This window comes from Amblyomma maculatum, chromosome 1 (genome assembly GCF_055883805.1).
Source record: "Amblyomma maculatum isolate TAMU_Amacu chromosome 1, ASM5588380v1, whole genome shotgun sequence".
Lineage (NCBI taxonomy): Eukaryota > Metazoa > Arthropoda > Arachnida > Ixodida > Ixodidae > Amblyomma > Amblyomma maculatum.
This window is the reverse complement of record NC_139344.1, coordinates 442,012,626-442,031,547: the sequence shown is the minus strand read 5'-3', so window position 1 is coordinate 442,031,547 and position 18,922 is coordinate 442,012,626. Positions and strand designations below refer to the sequence as shown.

Below are 18,922 nucleotides of genomic sequence, written 5' to 3'. Positions count from 1 at the left end.
CGCATAACGTCTCGCCATAAGAAATCCAAATATGAAAGATGCAGATATGTGGTGCTGCATATTCGAGAATTTTAAAGCCTTTGCATTTTACCTGAAAACAAAAACACCTGTTGCAAATGTGAAAACAAACAGAAACGTAGGTTTCGATTACCAGTTGAAAGAAAATAATAAATTCTTGGGCTGGAGGAATGTGCAAGCATCTCAAGCTACAAGCAACAAATTCATTATCGGTTTGCCAGTACAAGGGCATCGCGTTAGGGAAAGCGAAATATGTTAGAGATTCCACAATGGCACCAGAGAAATTTTGAGTTGAGCGTCAAAGACGTATCTTCTTTCAAGCTGTCTTTGGGTCACAGGGCTCTGCTTCCGAATAATAAGAGAAAAAAAAAACAAACACAACACGTGACAGGAGTTTTTTTTTTTCGCCATAATCAAATCAATTTAATTCTTTTTGAGACAGCGTATTTCCGAGAGAAGGGGCATATATTGATACGGTGCTGTCTTTGTCTTCACTCTAGGCTGATCGCGAGCGTGTGCCTCCTCGAGCCGAAGAAACCAATGTTCTCCCGTTGAGGTGGGTCTTACATCTTTCGGCTTTCAACAATAATCGATAGGGAGGCTGATTTTGTTTTTTAAGGTGTCCCTCTTTTTAATGCGCGATGCCGCGGTGTGCAACTTCCCGTACTTGTTTTGTTGAAATGTTTCACCGAAGTTTTGGTTACAGATCTTTAGGACCGCTGGCATTATCGCTGTGTCATGGATTGCACATCTGAATTTTTCTAGTACTTAATTCGCAGCGTTCCGCGGCTTTCAATCAAATGGGGGAGTTGTAAAGTTTGCTTTTGTTTTCCTCGAATTGGTGCAGCTCTCTTCATAGCATCATTTCTCTTTCACAAGCTTGCATCAGCGGAATGCACCTAGCGATCCGAATAATTACTAGCCGGCGGGCGTCTGGAATATAATGCGTAACATGCGCATGCGCACTGAAGCAAACGGTTGCTTTTAACGATAAACAGTTACCGCATTGAAAGAAAAATGACGTCTTCAGAATAGACTTTAGATGTCCCGACTGATTTCTGCACACGCGAATGGGTCTTTGAAAGCGCCCGGGGGTTTGTTCACTTGCGAGTGAGGAACACATAGGATGAACGGGGAAAAATAACGATATTCGAAATGCACCTTACGTTCAAACCAGATAAAAAGAAAACGCTTGATTTCCGGTGGATTTTTATTAGAATGGTGTTTTCATGAGGCAATCACAGAAAAGAACAAGAACATATACGGTTTTTGCGTTAGTTGTACAATATGGCATTACGAATATGTTTTTTGTTTTGCTGATGTACGTGCTGGCGACAATTTTCGTAATGTGCATTAGGTGGCGCCACAGAGCCCTTCTTAACCGGTTAATAAGTGTAATAAAGGGCATTCGGAGGTACCATTGCGAATGCACGCTTTTACTCAAAGCAGGCAAGCAGCCATCTTGGCTGTTGTTTTCGCGGTGTGGCTCAATGTTTCTTTCGCGCTTTCAGTCGCAGCATTTCTTCTTTCCTTGAGTGTAAGCGGTAGAAAACCGAAGCTTGACTGAGAGGTGGTAGTTGAAGATGAGTACCACACCAAGTGCACCATTGATAATGGCGCAGCTGCGACGACACGAAGAATAATTGCCGCTGATGCGATGACGCGTTTGTGCCCCTCTATCCTATAGAAATTTTGCAAATGGTAGTCGCAACATGCTTGCTGCTTCCTGTCTCATAATTTTAAAATAAAGTATTGTACATATACCGACACAAGCATTTCCTTACATGTAAGCGGGATATGCATTACAAGCCAATTTTTTTTTACTCCCCGGTTAATGATGCTGTATGGTAATTTTTATTCTTGTGGTATCTAAAAATCGTTAGTTCTTTCTTTTATGCATCATTTGAAATCAACAATTGTGTTATGTTCAGTTATTTTGCTTGTCACTAGTTTTATTGCATTATAAGCCTCATCATACAGAACGAGTAGCACTTAAAAGGAAGATAAACAATGTGAATGCTCATAATTACGGCCTTTTGCGGCTGCTGAAAGTCATCGTGCAGAGTTTTTGTGCTTTAAATTTACTTCGCAGGTTTGACACAGCTCCTTCCAATTCTGTATTACTTTCTGCGACAAAGGCGTACAGCACAATTTAAGTTACGTTTGTTTATAAACGCGACACCAAATCGTAATAAGGCAGATAATTGGCGACATGGTATGACATTCTAGGTCAAAGCACTGAACCTGTAAAAACACAAAAGAGCACGAGAAGAGACACAGAGCGAACTTGCACAAACACAAATGAGGAAAGGAAGAGATACAGAGCTGTGCCTCGTCCCTTCTTCCTCTGTGTTCACACAGCTGAGCTGGTTTAACCTACAAATGTTCATGTTCCAATCAGCATATAAAACCTGCCTTTCGTGTGTGTGTCCTGATTCCATTTTAAAGTATTGAGTCACTGCATAAACAATATTATAAACATTTTACTTTGTAATTAAGTACACCTAGGCTGCATGAGCGAGTCATATAATGAAATCTCAGAAAAGGGTGTATAGTTATTCTATGTAATCCAGAACTGAACAGATTTCATGTATTTAAACACTATGTATGTTTCTTGTTCAATGGCGGTTATTTATGTTTCTTTTATAAGCTAACTTTAGGCCGCCGGCTTCAGCACTCTATGGTAGTTTATTTTAACTGCGCGAAGAATATTGTTGTGCAAACATAAATACATCCACAGAGAGAAAGCGCTGTATTCCCTTAACAGAGCCTCGCACATGTGCATCTTTATGCTCCGTTTACAGACCCTTCGTTTTCTGGCTACGTGCAGTCCCATACCGCGTGCTCAGTGCACTATTCAAAGCAGATGGCACCGCCTGGAGGAATCCAACTGTCTTGTATAAGACGAGGTAAGAATTTAGCGGCGAAGCATGCTGCTAGCCGCGTTGCCGATGCGAAGTGCCAGAGGTTGCCTGTCGAAGTGCTACAACGACCAGTGTGCATCACGGCCGCGGCTACGCAGTTAAATTGCCGTGAGATATCGAAATAAGTGGGGAAATCGGTGCAGTGAATTAGCGCTGTGAAAATTTCTATTGCATTTAGTACGGCAGCACCAAAAGCGCATTCGCCAATTTCCCTATTGTTTCTTTTGTCTGACCCTTGTAGTGGCCTGCTTGCAGGCAGGTAGAACTGGAATCTGTTAATTCTACCAATATATACTTGTTTATGGGGCTGAAACGCGGAGGCTAACCAAGAGAGTTCTACTTAAGTTGAGGACAACGCAAAGGGCTATGGAACGAAAAATGGTAGGGGTAACATTAAGAGATAGAAAGCGTGCAGAGTGGGTCAGAGAAATAACTCAAGTTACCGACATTCTAGGGGAAATTAAGAAGAAGAAATGGACATGGGCAGGACATGTAGTGCGAAGAGAGGATAACCGATGGTCGCTGAGGGTAACAAACTGGATTCCAAGGGAAGGAAAGCGTAGCAGGGGGCGGCAGAAAGTTAGGTGGGCGGATGAGATTAAGAAGTTCGCAGGGGTCAAGTGGATGCAGCTAGCACAGAACCGGGTTAAGTGGAGAAATATGGGAGAGGCCTTCGCCCTGCAGTGGTTATAATCAGGCTGCTGCTGCTGCTGCTGATGATGATGATGATACTTGTTTATTCTGTCCTTGCAGCGATTAGTTTGCAGGCAGTTAGAGAATTAGGATTTGTCTACTCATCCTTATCTTCTGGTCCTCTGGAGGCATTCCTTGGCACATTCGCCGATTTCGCTCTTGTATCTTGAACTTGCAGGTGGTCGTTTGCTGGTACTGAAGATGCCGCCAGAGACAACTCCCCATGCATACCGCTGCCAGGGGCGGGAGAATCTTCTGGTTTGCTTCAGTAAAATTTCGGAGTCAACGCGGCAATTTAAAATAATTTGAGTCCTTCTGGCTTTCGATCCCTCCATACTTTTTTTTTTTGGGAGGGGGGGGGGTACTACTGCATGAAGAAGCCAGCATCTTTTCCATTTTTCCAGCGATAGTGTCGTTAACTTCATAAGTGATAAGCGCCAATTAATATGCATGCACCGTTTCTTCGGGCAATCACAGCACGTTTAGCGTGAAATCCATGGACGAAATCTTGCTCACTGAAATATCTGCTGTGCACATAATGAGAATGATCACTCGCTTCTTTGCCCATTCAAATCTTGAATAAGAAAGAGTCTATGAGCTGATGTTTAAGGGAGCAATTGGATCTAGCGCCGGGTTCTCTCGCTTACGTCCGGGTACAGATCACTAACGGACCGTAACAACAACCTAAATAAACTTCACCAACATCAGCAACGATACAAGATCAAAAAGTGCAAACCTGGCACTATATATCAACCAAAACTAGAGAAATAAACGCGACTATTAGCTTTTAAAACGCGCACATTCTAGCGGACGTCTACTTCAGCAGCAGTAAGAGGAGTCTCGTGATCCCAATTGCTCTGCTAGGTCGACACTAGCGCCGTTCTCTCCAGTGGTGGTACTCGCACCCAATAGTTCTCAATGGTGTCTATGTTGCTGGAGCGGGGCCTACATCCCTCGCCATAGACGGCATTCGTGATGCGCCATCCATGAACGCCGGTTTTTAGCTTTGTCATATAGCTTCCCTGGCCGACCGAAGAAAGAACCTTCACTAAGTTCTCTCTTGCCGATCAGATTGGCTTCTAAGTAGCAGCCATTCGCGTGGTGAATGAAGAGCTTAAGACACAAAGGTAGAGAGGAGATGGGGGACCCGAAGGCAATAAATATCTAGTGGTACTCCTGTTTGCGATAACTTCTCTACTGAGCCAAACGCAGCACCGATTCGCATTCGCCCAAAGCGATGAATGCGACAGCGGCGGTGCTCTGGCTTTTTACGCAATAGCATATCGGCGCTGGATAAGTTCAAAGCCGTTGCCGTAGCCTAGTGCTTAGAAACTTGTCGAAAGAAAAAATACGCGAGTGATTTCATACAGAAACTTTGACAACCTTTCTTACGGCCGCTTTCGGGATAGTGTGAGTTCATTTCGATTCACATTTAGAATTTCTATTGTAGATTTGGAGGCAACCGTTCACAGAGAAGTGAGCAAATACGCAGCGTTCCTTTCCTCAACAACCGAAACATATAAAGATGTTTAAAACTTTCCCAAAAAATGTGACAGTGTCTCAATGTCGAAAATTTGGTGAATGAGCATTCGATGTTAAATGCTCCATCGCGTCTACTCTTAGGTCGATATTTAGACATGCTAGAAAATTTTATTTAATTCTTCATTCATATCTCTATACCGGCGAAAGAATGCCTCTGTGTCCTTCCACTACTTTTTTGTTTGTTTCTCCTAAATTCCTTTATCTCCGTTACACGTTTTTCCTCGGATCCTTCACCGCTGACTTTCTATGGTCTTCACGACTGCTCAGGGCTTGCGCTGCACGACAACTCGTGTCTATAGAAGAACAAGTTCGCAGTGCCTGAATAACGTTTAAAAAAAAAAAAAAAAAAACTCACTGGAGGTTTCACCGCCTATGCAACTTGAGCTAATAAGTTGTGGTCGCAGAAGGTGCTACCAACTTGTTTCATAGTGTTAATTCGGAAATGTAAAGGGATAACTACAAGGATCAGACAGAAATAAGTTTTTACAACCTTATACTGTGCTTATTATGTTATCCTCCTGCCGAAAACATAGATTAAACGCATTGTAACGACAAAATTACTGCCAGGTTCTGACTCGAGACCTGTTCCGACATACTGAATGTCTATAGCATTATCAGAAGTTTCTGCTGTTACAACAGAAAAGCGCTACAGAACTACAGACTACCGAGAACTTCTGTAACCTACTGCAGAATTACTACACATTTCCTGAAAAAACTGTCGTTACAGCAGATGTACATATTTTGCCGCATTTTTGTACCATCCTGCAATTTTTTTCGACTGGGCTATTCTACGGTGGAAACAAACATATTGCTCAGCTGCATTTCTGCCTATTCCACAGTGAACAATCTTTAAAGCTTTTGTCACCCCCCTAGTACGCCTTTAACTGAAGGTATTGAAACATATATTGCATTTCATTTGGAAAAAAAATGCAATCCGGTTAAAATTCTACGACGTCGGAAACGTAACGTAGAAAAGGAATTCCTAAGTGCAAAATTTAAATACACCCAACACTCGTACTCCCACATGACAGCCTTGCATACAATGGGTGCATAAACATCAATAAGTGAAACAAAAAGAATTAGGACAAAATCTACAAATTAAAAAAAATCAAGAATGAACAAAAACTAAGCAGCACCTTTAAGGAATAAGGATTTCAATCAGTCGTCAGTACCTCCCTAGAAGCATAAACGTGCATCAAAGGGTAAGAGAATTCTACAGTTTTGGATAGTCATAAATAACGGCCAACGAAGCAAGGCGTCGGAAACTCAATCTGAATATGTTTGTTATAAATTATCTTTGCGCGCGGAACGTGTTAATGGGCTCTTGTTATAAGGTATTGGCAGCACATCAGCCGTACGCGAATGAATCATGTATATGAAGTCGTATGAAGTCTAGGCAGCAACAAAGGGGGACTATGTGAATTATGCTATGAACCACTGAAGAAACCCTGCTGCTAACGATAACCATTCTGACATTATTTTTTGGTAGTGGTCAACACTGAACTTAGGATCTTTTTCATCAGTCGGGCTTCACTGACAGCTGCAAGTTCAAACAGGCTAGTTTTCATTGATAGTTTTCTAACGCACAGGTATTCCTTCTAACTACAATTCAGGACCACCCTCTGTAGACTGAAATGCGGCTCAAATTACGGGAAGTAGAGCCAACGAGCTAGTTTCACCAGCCTACACACATAGATTAACCGAATGCGGGAACGCGTAAGTGTTGTTTAAAGTTCTCATCACACGCACCTACACCCATGGCGCAGATAATGCTTCAACGGAAATAGAATATTACATCACTGCACTAAATACCATATTTAAATGAAGGGCAAGAACACAACTTGAGTCTCTTCCCCCCCCCCCCCAAAAAAAAACAACAACAATTTTCTAGTAGCTTTAATACATTCATTTCAATACATGCAGGAACATCCTTGAGAAGTTTAGCCTCCTTTCCAATATTTGAACGAATTGTGACTTTGTATGGGGCCTTTCAGGTAGTCATTTCCTAGCAGTTCATAGCAATAGAAGAGCGGCCAGACAGATGCGCCAGTGCGAAGAAACGAAATGCAGCTGTAAACAGATCTTGAAAATATGAAATATTTTTTATTTGTAATGGCAGCAGCGAATTCTGCTGAGAAGCGAAGACAACCTCATGGGAAATCTAGAAGTGGGTGGTCTTCTTTTTGCACACAATTTAAATAAATAAACAAGTTAATGTGACGAACTAAACAGGGCTTTAAATGCAGTCCGTCGTGTTCAAAAGCACAGTGTTATATACTAAAGGAAGTTTTTTCATCATACTATTTACTGCACTAAAGCATTGTTCTCTCCAGGTCACCTATGTGCAAAACTCAAAAGGAAACATCGTCGAAATCAACACGATGCATAAAACACACCTAAGTAATAAAGTACCTGACATTTAGAAAAGCAGAACAGGAGTACCACTCCTGTTCGAACTGTGTGCGCGCGTACAATCATTGTAATGACACGGCCGCTCAATAGAAACACACTGTGTGCCTCCAATGATCGGCCGCGGTAATGAAGTAGCCTTTTGTAGGAACAATAGATTCAATAGATTTCTCCTTCATGCAAACAGGCTGACAGTTGCAAATGGTGATCCTAAATGCCTCCACAAATGTTCTTTTTTTTTTTCGCTGGGTGCCGATGCTAATCTTTTCAAAGATATCCTTGACGTTTCGTAAGTGCCGCGTGCACCAAATACGGGCTGCCCCATTGTTGTCGGGCAAACCAACATGTCCTCAGGGCTAACAATCTAACAGTAAACATTCACTCTAGACTAGGTGTCCTTCCCCTCTAACAATAAGGTGCGGAGTTATTTGCAGCCAGATTGCACCGTTTATTGTGGACTTCCGAGCATCAGTTCCGTACCTAATGAATTGTGGCCTTTGACAGAGACAACTGGGTGCCCTCATTGTTGCTGTTCTCATAATCGAGGCGTCGTTGCGGGGTGGCAGCATTGTCTCTCTATATACATTATTGGTGGTCTTGCGAAATACGCCTTCAAAAGCCAACAGATCACAACAGTGAAAAAGCGCCAATGACATGAGAGTCACGCTGGGGTTAGATTATATGTCTGCAGAATATTATTCAAATATGCCAGCCATGACTTCTATCTCAGAGCCTTTAAGCTTTTTAACTCCAGATTACGAGCCCTGAAGTGCAGCTTTTTGATAGGCCGCTAATTTCTTGTTATTGTTACACGTCCCGGCCTTGCTGTTTCTAGTTTTATTAATTAAAGTTACAGTCGCTACAGCTTTTCCTGAAATGTGTGCTTCCACGGTTTTACACCCTAGCTTTTGCAGGGTGAGCTGCATTTGTCGGGGCTGTAGGCGCCAATCCAGGAAATATTAGTGACGCACTGAGGCAATCAATAATGCCTCATAACTTGCATACTGTGCGACTCACTGTATAGCGCTTCAACTTCCACTCATCGCCTCCAAGTTGCTCTGCAATTGTGGCTCTAGATAATCTCAATAAAACCTGAAAAGGTGCTAAGACCATAGCGGATTTTATTGCCCCTTTAACCATTCACAGAAATATGGTCGTATTTTCGCAAATGTGCCAAGCGAAAAATGACGGTGTGGTAAATGCCAGGCAGGAGCCTGTTAGAGATTCAAGTAGCTCTGTAGCTATCACAATGCGTCGTTACAGCTCATATATAGGGCCCATAAAATATAAGCCACACAACGAAAATACAACCTGCAGCCGGAGGAAGGGGATGCGAACACTTGTCGAAGAGCGCTGGACAGCTTCCCTGGCCGCTGCATAGGCAACTAAGCCATCGCGGCTCTTTTTTTTTTTTATTGCTCTAAAAATTCGCAGCATTTGCATGAGAGCCACTAGGGTGCGCCTCATAATTTTTTTTCGACGGAAGAGTGCTTCAATGCCTGAGCCATGGCAGAGGCAACCTATTCGAAGGATACATACAGCGCACCCCCTCATGGTGGTGCGCATCAGCGGCGGTCGCTCCTCGAAGGACCGTGTGGTTGCTTTTTTCATTCATCGTGCCGCGCTTGAATGTTATTCGCAAGAATTTGACAACAAGCGTTGTCCCCTTTGAGGTCGGCCTTTAAATAGCCACTTTCTCGCCTTGCGCGCTCGTGCACAATCAATTCAATATGAAGGCTACACATGCGCACTTGCGTTCAACAGCCAAAATTTAATCATGAGAGAAAATCATGTTGGGCAGTCATGACGTGCTACAGTCGCTAACACATCTCCGAACAACTCTAGGTCACCGATGTAGGAAAGAGCAGACATGGAGCGAAAAGCCTGCCATCTGCTTTCGCAGCCTAGGTCTATAGGCTATAAGCCTTCTACGAATCTCATTTCCGTGGCACATCCAAATCAGGTCAGGCTGATTGGTGCGCTAAGCCTTCGCTCTGCTAATTTTTTGCTCGATTTTAATTTTCGCTATACACAGGGTGCTTGGTACTCAGTAGTTACTCTCAATATAGAAGCCTAATTTAATCATGCGCAAAAACACGGCAACGAGCGTTGGCAAACTAGATCTAAAATGCGAATGTTATTTCCAATCCGCGGCTCATGTGTCCCTGGCGAGAGATTACTTACTATAGGAAATGAAGGACGAGCGATATCTGTACTATACCTGTCGAATATTTGCGGTGGTGGTTCAACGTTCAATTGCTCCAGATCATAGCTTAAGGCACGAGCCTATACAGTTCACAGAATCCGGCCAGAGCTCGGAACTGCGGAAGGGTCACATTATATATTTTAGATAAGACGCTACACCTTATATTTATTTGAGGGCGGGGACCCTTCAGAAATGCTATCACTGAAGGGATTAACGCAGTAGCGATATATGCACAGAAGAGGGGAGAAGGAGCTCAATAAGAATGAAATGGTAGTTAGAGCCGCTCAAGATCAGAGCCCAAACTAGTAAGTGCTGCCATTCCGGCCTGGTGCACAGACCGAACCTGGTCATCTTTGTTTGAGTTGTTAGGCACTGTTTCCCCCTTAGCAAAGGTGTGGTTGGTTTGGCATAGGAGAAATTGTCACAATAGTAATAGTAATGTAGGTATTACAAGGGAGGGAGGGTGGATTGGCTTTTATGTGTGGTGATTTAGCGAGGAGTTTACGAGATTGAAGCAATGAAATGCAATATATTTATTTATTTGGCAACTTTCTTAGTGGCCCTGAATTTGTCTCTTGAAGGAAGGAAGCCTCGGCATTGTGAATGTTTTGTGCTGGTTTTAATTTCTATCCAGACTGACTGTGGTACAGAGAGATATGTATGATAGGTTTCGTTGCAGTGGATAGCAAGGGCAGGATAACAGAAAACGTAATATTGAGGTAAGCCTCAAGAAAAATGGCGAGATTCTACTAATTTTGAAACGCATTATACAGCGAGTATGACGTTTTAAAAGGACGGTTTCGGTACTCCACTCTTTTTGCGAGTTCTGATATGTATTTTATGAATCATTTGCGACTACTATTGTTCCTAACGAAGCCCAAGAGTTTTGGACTGGAAGTCCTATGAAGAACTGAAACTAAACATCTGTGTACAAGATGTCCGCTTCCTACGAAAGGTCGTGAATCTTCAAGTGGAAATAATTGGGATATGGCTTAACAGCGCATTTAGTGAAGAACCAGGTATAGAAGACACACTTGCAGTACCGAATGGCCCATAATTCTCTGTTACTGGATATTGATTTGGGCACTGAAAGCCCAGCTTTCTGGGACACTATGTGATTGTATAAACCATCTGGGGTATATTGTAAGATGCTCTTAGCACATTTTGAGAAGAATTCTCGAAGTTCTCTACGCATAGTGAAAATTTTCTGATGCGCTTTCTGCTGCGCTCACGACGAAATATTTAAACTGCAATGGAAGCGTAATGGTGGTTGTTTGGTTTGGGCTTTTTGGTTTAGTTCATGAGGTTTAACATTTTAAAGTTTAACAGGTTCAACTGAACCGAAGCGACTAAAGCAATGAGAGACGACCTACTGGTTGGCTCAAGAAATTTTGGCCACCCGGTGTTCTGTATCCTGCATTGACGTCGCATGTCAGTGCGATGTCAGTGCAATGTCAGTGCGCGTTAAAGATCCCCCGGTGGTTGAAATTTCCGGAGTCCTCCACTACGGCGTCTCTCATAGCCTGAGTCGCTTTGGGATGCTAAACGCCACAGCCTAAACCCAAACCTAGTGAAGGACAAAGAACTTTTGTTTTCGCCTAAATAGAAAAGAATCCTCCAAGACAGGGATTCGATATCGCAAACTCGATCACCGCCGTCGAGCGCCTTAATCACTGCACCACCGCAGCGGTAAGTTGCTAGAAATTATTGTAGGGAAGGAATCAGTCGCCATTGTTTATCCGTTTTCTTGAACTGTGGGTACCTATCTCTGCTGACCTCTACAACTTAAGTCCTCCTTCTCGTTAATGCAAAACAGGAAACTCCAGAGGCCCCCGGGGCTCATTCACAGAGTGTGCTTGCGAGTACCACAGGTTCTTTGTGGAAAAGGATCAGGTATCGCCTGCAACGGCAGTAATCCAACCAAACCCGAGGGTCATTTTTCATGCCAAAATGGCTCATATAGATGGGCAGCGAGGATGGCGTCGACGCTGCATCCCTGGCGGCGGCTTCAATTTCATGGAGACTTTAGCAGCGGAAACTTTCCAGGCACAAGACGCGTCGAGAGCGCAACGATCTCTAGTCGCTATCTATTGTCCTTCAATATCGACCCCTTGCGCTCCAGTGAACAAAATGGTAGCTCCTGCGTTTGTTTTGTTGGCCCCTGCGGAAATTTAGTGTTGCGTAGCAATCGCATTCGTTCCAGCCAAATAGCGTAAGACGAGGCCTGTCTTTCGCCTGGCTCCTCTTAAACACGTGCGATCCAACAGGACTGTGTTGCTTCAAAAACAGCCTTTGCGAGGATTGTATAAATTTTAAATAAGTACTCTGTGGCATAAAGCCAACACTGAAGTGCGCCGTCATATTCATTGCGGCAATACAATAAATTATTACCAATTGTTGCAGCTTTCTCTCCAAAACTAAGGTATTTAGATCGCTCACTCTTCACTTCTTTTTTGCTCTCCTCGGTGCTCGATCTTAATAACATGCGTTCATGCCCCAAGATACTCCTGTTGCTACCACATTTTTACGAGATTTGCCTCTTTGGGAAGCAAATAAGCAGTTTGTAAGCTCTGAGTGTAGCCTGTTCAGAAGCTTAGCGCCAAAAGCTCTATAGTGACCGTACTGCAACTTCCTCTGTTACGCAACAGAAAAACAGTGATCCAGCATAAAATTTCACTTAACTGTATCAAAATGTTCTTTTGCGAAAAATTTCTAGGTGTTGGGGAATCCTATGTGTATATTTGATATCCAATCTTCGAACTTAGCAGATACAGCACTTGATTAGACGTCAAGCTACAGTGCAGTACCTAGGTGCTATTTCAAGTTATGTTTTTTTATACTTTATCTCTAAGCTTAGCTCCAGTCACATGGAGAAGACATCGTTCGCGTGTACGTAGTTAATCCATAGGTGGTTGCGTTTTTTTTTTGTTTGTGTTGATAATCCAAAGCGAGAGTGCAATGAAAGCTGCAAAAAATATCAAGGAAACAAAACAAACGATATGTCACTAAATTAAGCTTATGTAAACTATCATATGCAGAAATTGTGTACCAAACAAATAAACCATATCTAGGCTACTCTGTGTGCGCCTGCCGTAACGTCATGTAAAGAAAGGCTGATCAGTCTGAACAACTAGAATGTACGTGAGTGGTTATGCAGATATGTGCAGTTGAGAATTCTAGCTAGTTTATCAACTGAGCAATGAAGGTTGGGACATGTAGTATATATTCATAAACAGGCACGTCTGTATACAACTTTACTGCTCCAATCATAAATGTTGCAATCGTAGTTTTGTGTATGAATATTAATGCTTCCAATATGCCGGGAGAGACGTTATTTGCTTAATGGCGCTCCGTGACACCTGTGATGGAAAACAAAAAAATAGAAAGGTATACATTTTTTTTTTTGTGTGTGTGTATTGAAATTGTAGCAGAATACATTTTTCCCGCAAAATCGTGCCTAAAGGTGACATACCGGTCACCTGACACAGTTTAGCATATCATGTTTCTTGCAACTGCCCAAGGCAGTGACATTTATTTCCCTGTGTAGTCACTGCAGGGCATGTGCTTGAACTGATGATGGTACCGCATGACCATTAGGCATCTCAGGAAATTTAAAGAAAGAGGACAGACAGTTTTGCCTTTTCCATATCACCTGCTTGTAACCTGGGAACATGTTCTAGCTTTTGCTCAAAAATATGAAATGTCAGTTAATTTCACGATGTTCTCAGTCTTCCAGTTGCGGACCATCTATACAATATCTGGCTTAAATAACGAAACAATGCAAAATAGGTTAAACTACTAGAAGATAGGAAAAATGGTAAAGGCCGCGATATACTCATCATCTGACGTCCCTAAAGATGTCTTCCGGCGAAAGCAGTCATATAGACAATGAATCTATTATACAGAAAGAATGAGAGAGTGATTTTATATAATGCGGTTTGTTCAACGCTCCTGGCTAAGAGCGAGCTAAAACATTTCTTCAGAGTCCGGAGAAGAATGCACACTCGTGTCTATCAGGACCCAGAACGGGCAAACGTCCCGAATTTGCTTAAACGGCTCATTAAACAGATGCCGGTCTTATCTTTCAACCTAATAAAGTTTTTCGAAAAAATTTAGATGGTAAATAATTTTTTTTATTAACAGCCAGCGAAACTGGCGTTTACTTGCCGAACAGCGCCCTCTTTGAAATTGGGTGGTGAAAGTCATCACCATCCTTTCTATTTTGTTTTTTGACTCAGATAATTCGTCAACTCTAACTACTTTCCTTTTTTTCCGAGTTATTTTTAAATACCCGTGCTTACTTTCGAATGAACTTCTACGCGTCTCTTCCTTGCTATTTATACAGCAATCTTCAAAAGATCTCATGCTTACTTCTACCGCCCATTCGTTCACACTTCATTTGTTTTATATAAACACCAGGACTTCGGTTAGTGTGACTGTCCGCATCAACACCTAGATGTATACTGCCACACTATGCATCATGTGTTCAATTGTTTCTGGTCATTTACCACACACAGCACGAGTTTCGTCTCTTTGATTAAACTTCCTTCTATTATTGCCTAATCTAACCAATGTAGCTTCAGGTTTTAAGGCACCCTGATCTAGCTTCTACAAGAAGGCCGCTGCCTCGTCATTGGTTTCCTTCTTAATCCTACGTTTCCATTTTCTATATATGTGTAGGGTCAGCTTCTCTTCCATTGAATTATAGCAGCTTTTAACCTGTGTGTTCTTTCATCATCATCAGCCTGATTATACCCACTGCAGGGCGAAGGCCTCTCCCATATTTTTCCACTTAGCCCGGTTCTGTGCTAGCTGCATCCACTTGACCCCTGCGAACTTCTTAATCTCATCCGCCCACCTAACTTACTGCCGCCCCCTACTACGCTTTCCTTCCCTTGGAATCCAGTTTGTCACCCTCAGCGACCATCGGTTATCCTCTCTTCGCACAACATGTCCTGCCCATGCCCACTTCGTCTTCTTAATTTCCACTAGAATGTCGGTGACTTGAGTTACACTCCTACACACTTACTGGTTACTTTTCTGGTCCTTTTCCGCCACTTTGAGTGATTACTCTTTCGGTATACTTATTTAAATACTTTGAATTTAAATACTTTAACTGCCCACCTATTGTCGTCCATTTTCCTGGGGCGTTCCTCATTCAGTATTTTGCTCTGACCCCTTGTGCCTCAAAAGACGTGCAGCCCATGTCTCCCAGCACTGCTTCGTTTATTTGTTTTGCAATACTGAAAGCCTCTAGTTGAGACCATAGCAGATGGGCAATACATTCATAATATCGAAAAAATGATGTAGTGTTGCCGTGGACTCCAAGTGCTAACCTTCCCACAGATCTTTAAATTTTTCTAACCCCGACTGGACTTTCGTTCTTTAGCACAAAATCGCGTTCCAGAAGGTAGGCCCTAGTATCAATATTTGTTTGCAAATACCTTGAAGTACTTAGTATATTAATATCTGTAGTACCCCTATAATGCCCAGTGCTTCATTATACGGCATCTCTTAGCCCCTTCGCTCTAAAGACCTGCTTATGCTTTCCCATGCCTACCCTTTCTTCGTTTATCCATACTCATATTCATATATACTCTGCCACTCCTGCTATCTCACTCCCTTGTATTGTCAACTTTATATCACTTTAATGGTTGTATGCCATCAGACCCTACGTATGTGCTCTGACTTCATATCGCCTCTCTAGCGCCCTACTTCCAAGTCACACTGACGTCACCTCACTTCACCTTGGCCTTGTGAGTGGTCATGGGTCTAGTGGTGGTCTTTGTGACTATGTGGCAAAGTCACATGGAGTCCACCAGACGTAATATAAATGTTTGGCCTGTAAGTCTCCCTCAAGGAGGAAACCTGCCTACCCGAAGTCATCTCACGTGACTTTGGCAGTGTGTGATCGTGCCTCAAGTCACACTTTGACCACCAGGCTTGACGCATAAATTTGACCTCTAAATCTTCCTCAAAGTGAAAACCGTGCATATCCGACGGCTCGAACTGCCTGGCTGTCACGAAATCGGCGCCCATTTTCATCGGGCCGGTGCGGCGCTGGGCGCGCGCGGCGTCGCGTGGAAGGCATGGAGAGAAAAGCCCTCTTCCCCGCGCGGGAGAGCGCGTAGCTTTGTACGCGTTGCCGTCACCCTCCTTCCCGTTGCCCGGGGAAAGCGGTGGTTCATCGGTATGGAATGCGCCAGAAAAATCGAGAATCTTCTATGGGACCTGGCCAATGACGACGCGCGGCTCAACGGGAGGAGAAGAGAGCGCTATAACCAGCGAAGCTAAGTGTGTGTGCGCGCTAGCTTTGGCGCGTGTTAACAGACGCGGCGCGCCCTATTTAAAGCGACCGCGCCGCTTGATGAGCCAGTCAGTCAGTCAGTCAGTTCGTCCGTGTTTTGCGACGTATTCACCTGTGCTTCGGCTGGACTCCCGGGGATCACCCGCTGCTGGCAAGCCCACGGACTTTCAAGGGAGCGGCGCTCGTCTCGTATGGCGGCCACATCGTGACTCTTGAGGCGTCGGACTGCAACAGTGCCCGGTGAACAATTTGGTGTTTGTTTATGTACTCTCTCGTGTTTCATCTGTTGTAAAGCCTCTACGTTATTGGATACCTGTGTAATTGCATGCCTAGCGTTTGTATTCTTTGAACCTCTCGTCTATGTATTTCAAGTGATCTTGTGTATTCCTTTGTATCGTCTCTTGCTGTGCATAAATTGTGTTTTGTTTCTTACTTCTGACTCCGATCCTTTCTCTGGTTTGAACCGGCGACCGCTGGGCACCAAACGACCACCCTCTTCTGTCACCACAAGGTAGTTGAATTCCGGCTGAGCTTGCCACGCAGGTCGAGGGCATCTCCTTTGCGACCGGAACAGCTACCCCCACTCACTCAAAGGGTGTCTGGGAGTGTGCGCACCCTTAAGGGCGCATCGTTAATAATACCCCCTTAATTATTAACGGGTGACAATTATTCTGGCGTCCGCGACAGGACGTTTGGTGCATTCAAGCTCAGAGGACGGAGAACGAGTTGGAAGAGTTTACGAAGAGGTCGTAAACGGCGTAACAGCAGAGCGATAGCGAGAGGTACCGCGCTGAAGCGGTTGTGTAAGGTCCATTGAGAGTGCTATGTATTAGCATTAAGCAGTTCAGATTGGAGATGAATCTAAAGGAGATTATTGCGTTGGGCCTAGAGAAAGGTCTGAAAGGAGCTGAACTGCGGGAATGGGTGGACCGAAAAGAAAGAGAGGTTCTAGAACAAGCTAAGAAGGAAAGAGAAGAGGCTGAGAAAGAAAGAGAAAAAGAATGGCTCAGGAAGCAGGCAGAAAAAGAAAAAGAATTCTTAAAAGAGAGAGATATCCTTCTCAAAAAGCTGGCTGAAGTTCGGCGTTTGAAAGGTATTACCGAGCCTCCGGAGGTTACCTTTCCTTATATTAGAAAGTACAGTGAACCAAGCGATACGTTGACAGCCACAGGTACTGTAGAAACTGGCTCCAGCAGCCAGAATGAGGTTGTGGATCAGCGTGTTCCTGCAACAGAAACTTCAGATGACCGAACTGGAGTTCAGAATTCTCAGAAAAATGAGATTGTGCCCTCCGAGACGACAGGTTGCAGAGAAGCTGCAACGGCAGATGTCGAGCCAGAAACCTCGGTGTTTTCAAAGCTTGAAGATGAAGAAGGGCAGGATTGTAGCTCCTCATTAAATGACACCATGGCTGAGTACATGAGTGACCGGGATGAGGAGATTTCAAATTGCAGTGAGCACGAAAGCTGGGATAAAGGTGACGGTACAGATCCTAATCTTGAGGATTCAGGAAGGGAAGAAAGCGAAGACTGTACTGCAATGAAAGGATTCAAGAAACATTTTAAGGAAACTTTTAAGAAACGGGATGTAACTGAAAGTGAGGAGAATGAGCCTCCAGTTGCAACTGAGCTCTGCTTCAAGAAGGTACGACTGAAGATCGTAAAGAAAAGAAAGAAAATTGGGATTGAGGGAGAACAAAGTTCTCAAAAGGGCGTTCCTTTCAGACAACCATGTTCTGATTATGCGGGTAAAACTGGATCAAACGTTCCTCGGCCAAAGGTGCGAATAAAAGTGGAAACAAAAAGAAACGAATCCAAACCTGCCAAGTCAGACAAAGTCGACAGGGAAATGTCCTATAAAAAAGGAAGGAAGAAGCGGCCGAACGCCTGGACGTGCAAGCGCATGCGGAGCCGCCCAGACCGAGAGACGGCCTGCTCGAAGCGCTGCTAGGCAAGGTAGCGTTAGATCTGGCCTAACTTCCGATCGGGAAGCAGAACTCAGGAGTAAAGACCGGAGCGAGAACAACTCGCAATGGAAAAGGCTCTATAGTAAACGGAAAAACAGCCAAACTCACGAGAGGAAGAAACGACAGCGTCTAGTAAAAAAGAGAACTCGCTTACCTGAAAGTCGGAGAGGAACTGATACGTTCCAAGAAGGAGCATCCCGAGTGTGGAAATATAGGCGAAAGCATGGCTTAGGTTTGTGTGCTTCGCATTTGAATATCTGTGTGTTTCTGTGTTCCTGATTCTTGGCATGTATCCGACAACAGTGTGTTGCTATGTTTGTGAACATCGTGGCATTGATGTGTGAATTTTGTAATGTGTTATTACAGGTTGTGCAATTTGTGCAATATGTGTGATGTGAACATTTGCCCCATACAATTGTGAGCGCATGCATGTGCGCGCGATGTTCGTGGTTGTTGTGAATATTGTGGGACAATATTCTTTAAGGGAGGGGCAGTGTCACGAAATCGGCGCCCATTTTCATCGGGCCGGTGCGGCGCTGGGCGCGCGCGGCGTCGCGTGGAAGGCATGGAGAGAAAAGCCCTCTTCCCCGCGCGGGAGAGCGCGTAGCTTTGTACGCGTTGCCGTCACCCTCTTTCCCCTTGCCCGGGGAAAGCGGTGGTTCATCGGTATGGAATGCGCCAGAAAAATCGAGAATCTTCTATGGGACCTGGTCAATGACAACGCGCGGCTCAACGGGAGGAGAAGAGAGCGCTATAACCAGCGAAGCTAAGTGTGTGTGCGCGCTAGCTTTGGCGCGTGTTAACAAACAGACGCGGCGCGCCCTATTTAAAGCGACCGCGCCGCTTGATGAGCCAGT

At 44.0% G+C, this 18,922-nt stretch overlaps 1 long non-coding RNA gene across 1 annotated transcript in view; it reads left to right on the top strand.

The window, feature by feature from the left end:
• The first annotated feature begins 2,821 nt into the window (after positions 1-2,821).
• The window catches only part of LOC146209578 (uncharacterized), a 90,081-nt gene continuing 73,980 nt past the window's right edge, over positions 2,822-18,922 (top strand). Inside the window, exon 1 of the long non-coding RNA XR_014703453.1 lies at positions 2,822-2,927. This is a non-coding gene — a long non-coding RNA (uncharacterized LOC146209578). The remainder of the gene's footprint in view (positions 2,928-18,922) is intronic.